Source organism: Mus pahari, chromosome 1, assembly GCF_900095145.1.
Source record: "Mus pahari chromosome 1, PAHARI_EIJ_v1.1, whole genome shotgun sequence".
Lineage (NCBI taxonomy): Eukaryota > Metazoa > Chordata > Mammalia > Rodentia > Muridae > Mus > Mus pahari.
In genome coordinates this window covers 146,241,404-146,244,655 of record NC_034590.1, presented here as the reverse complement: position 1 = coordinate 146,244,655, position 3,252 = coordinate 146,241,404, and the positions used below count along the sequence as shown (strand labels likewise).

Sequence of the window (3,252 nt, the reverse complement as noted above, 5' to 3'; positions counted from 1 at the left end):
CACACACACACACACACACACACCCTCCAGCTCTGGAATTACAGTGGCATAGTGCCCCATCCAGCTTTTCATGCGTGTGATGGGGACTTGAACTCAGGTTTTCATGACTATGTGACCAACATTTTATGAGCTGAGTCATCTCCTTAACCAATATCTGTCTTGTTAAAAGTTCCAGACTTTGTACAGTTTGGGGATGCCACAGAAATCCTAAATATGTTGCCATGCAAACTCAAAGACGTAGTTTACCAATTCCTCCATAGTGTAAATCATCAAATAACTGCTACGTGTATATAACTGTTAGCATTTGTTGATTGACCCAGTCTTGCTATATATCTTGGAAATGATAAATGTTTCACACTTCAACTTAGGAGAAGCCGATTTTTATCACCAAGGGGTAACTTGCAAAACCATGCTAATGGCCTCTGCCAAAGCAGAGCTTTCAAGTAAGAGTAGAGAAACTATGCTCATCCCTAGTTTTCTAATGTTCAAATTTGTAAATAAAAGTTGAGGCGGATGCTCGCAGTCAACCATTGGACTGGACACAGGGTCCCCAATGGAGGAGTTGGAGAAGGTACTGAAGGTGCTAAGGAGGTCTGTAGCCCCATGGGATGGGGGACACCCCCCCACCCCAGGAGTTCCTGGGGACTGAACCACTAACCAAAGAGTACACATGGAGAGGGACCCATATCTCCGGCTGTGTATGTGGCAGAGAATGGCCTTGTTGGACTTCAGTGGGAGAAGCAGCCCTTGGTCCTTTGGGGGTTTGCTGCCCCAGTGTAGGGGAATGACAGGGTGGGAAGTGGGTGGGTGGGTGGGTGGGTGGAGGAGCACCCTCATGGAGGCAGGGGAAGTGGGAATGGGATAGGGGGTTTCTGGAGGGGAGACCTGGGAAGGTGAAAACATTTGAAATGTAAACAAAGAAAATATCCAATAAAAGAAAAAGAGAAAATGAATGTACATCAACAAGAAAAACATTAGATTACATGATATGATCTAATATGAGTAATCTAACAAGAGCTGTCTTCACACCAGAAGCCTGGTAAGTGCTTAGCTCTGAATGCCTCAGCCATCCCCATAAAAAGTAAAATAAAATAAAAGTTGAACAGCCCTGCTGAGTGTCAGCAAAGGAAGAAGATTTCTGCATTCAACTCTTCTAGGTTCTGACCTAGCACTGGATGGAGTGGTCCAGCTTGGATAAGATATGACCTTCAAGCCAGGCATGGTGGCGCACGCCTTTAGTCCCAGCACTCGGGAGGAAGAGGCAGGCAGATTTCTGAGTTCGAGGCCAGCCTGGTCTACAGAGTGAGTTCCAGGACAACCAGGGCAATACAGAGAAACCCTGTCTCGAAAAACCAAAAAAAAAAAAAAAACAAGATATGACCTTCAGTGTCTTTTCCACTCTAGGAAAGTATGTGCTTGTCAAACTGCCTTAAATATTTATATTTATGCCCATGGACGAATGCTGATGTCAGCTTTGGTTACAGGAGCTTCTTTTTCCAGTGGGAGCTAGCCACAGCAGAGATTCACAACTGCTCCAAGACCTGAGAATAAGTGACTGTTGAATGCTTAGGACAGACATGATCACCCTCTTCCAAGGCTAAGGGAACTGGGAATATTGCAGAAGAGGGAGTAGAAAAAAAATTGAGAAGACCTAGGAAAGAGAGGTATCATGTGGAAGGCTGTCTTTAAGAGATGGCAGGCTGTGGCCATCTAACTTTGAACTCATAGCAACTGTGACGAATAAAATCTTCACAGAATCGGACTCTTCAGGAGTCGGTCATGGATGGGGAGGGGCTCACAAAGTTGTACCGCTCTCTGATAATGGGTATGCACTTAATTGTTGCCAGAGAGGAGGGGTTATTTAGCTGTTCCTCCTGCTCCCCACCTTAAGCATCTGGCTCTTCATGATTACTGATGAAAAGGGAGAGATTTTCTTCAGTGGTGTGGCCATTGATGTTATCCATGTGTCTGTAAAAATCTCCCCCTCCATGTCTGCCTCCTCCTGAATGGCATGAAAGGAGAAGAGAGAGCTTTGGAAGAGAAAATGGAGCAAGAAGAATAGGAAGGTGACAATAGAGGGTAGTCAGGTGTAAATATAATAAAAATCTGTTGTATACATCCATGAAAATGTCATAATGAAACCCATTGTTGTGCATAATTCATATATGCCAATAAGTAATCAAGAGAGCTCAAACAGCCTTCTGGAATTAGTTAGGTTTTGGGAAGGTGACATGGCTCAGTGGGTAAAGTGCTTGCTGCCACACAGATGATCAATCCCTGGGAGCCACATGATGGAATCGGAGAAATGAGTTCTATAAGTTTTCCTCTGACCCCCTCACGGGTGTTGCGGCACACAAGCTCCTACTATCCAAAATAAGTAAACAGAATCTTTAAAAAATTTTTTTAAAAAAATTAAAATTTCTAGAGATCTTCCATTCTCCAGGAGGGATGTTTGCATATAGAGGCAATATCTCACCATGTAAATGTCACTGCCATAACTTCTTTTTATTGTTTATCAGGAGAGAGAGCACAGTCCTCTGAGACTGACCAGGGATTGTGTAGTTGAGCTTACCGTGTTTGGGAATATCACAGGGGCAGCACATCCCAAGAGCAATGGATAAGCCTCATAGAGACAATGACCTTCAGGATCGAGGTGTGACCTCCACAAGGTATGACAGACGCACTTCACGTTTTTCCCTGATCGAAATGTCGGCATACCCAGGCTAACATTTTGCCCTGAGGATCAGTTCCAGGGTCCTGGATGAAGTTCCTTCCTCCTCTTGCACTGTAGCTGACATTAATATCACCCCTATTCTTTCCCTCATCAGTCTTCTGACACTCTCTAAACAGTGGTGATCGATGAGAACCTAACAAGGTGTATATAAGAAAAACAACAACATCAACAAAGTGAAGTTACTAAGTTGCTGTTGGATTAAGTTAATGCACGCTCTGTTTTGTCCAGGAAGAAATACTTGCATCACTTTAAAGACCTACACCAGAATTCTTTTTGAAGAGTTGAAGGTGGGTCTGGGAAGATGGCTCAATAAGTGAAGTGCTTACCATCAAAGAAGGAGAACCCAGGTTCAGATCTTCAGAGTGCATCCTAATACTCAGGAGGTTGAGACAGGGTGTGGTGTGATTTTTGGTTTCAGAAAGTAAAGTTCCTTTAAAGGATTAATTAACTTAGAAGAAAGGAGAGGAGAAGGTGGGAGGAGGAGAGGAGAAGGAGGAGGAGGAGGAGGAGGAGGAGGA

At 44.1% G+C, this 3,252-nt stretch overlaps 1 non-coding gene across 1 annotated transcript; it reads right to left on the bottom strand.

The window, feature by feature from the left end:
- Positions 1 to 2,514: 2,514 nt before the first annotated feature.
- On the bottom strand, positions 2,515 to 2,677 carry LOC115062899. The gene has a single exon (XR_003842806.1). It is a non-coding gene; the product is annotated as a U1 spliceosomal RNA (small nuclear RNA).
- Between the last annotated feature and the right edge of the window lie 575 nt (positions 2,678 to 3,252).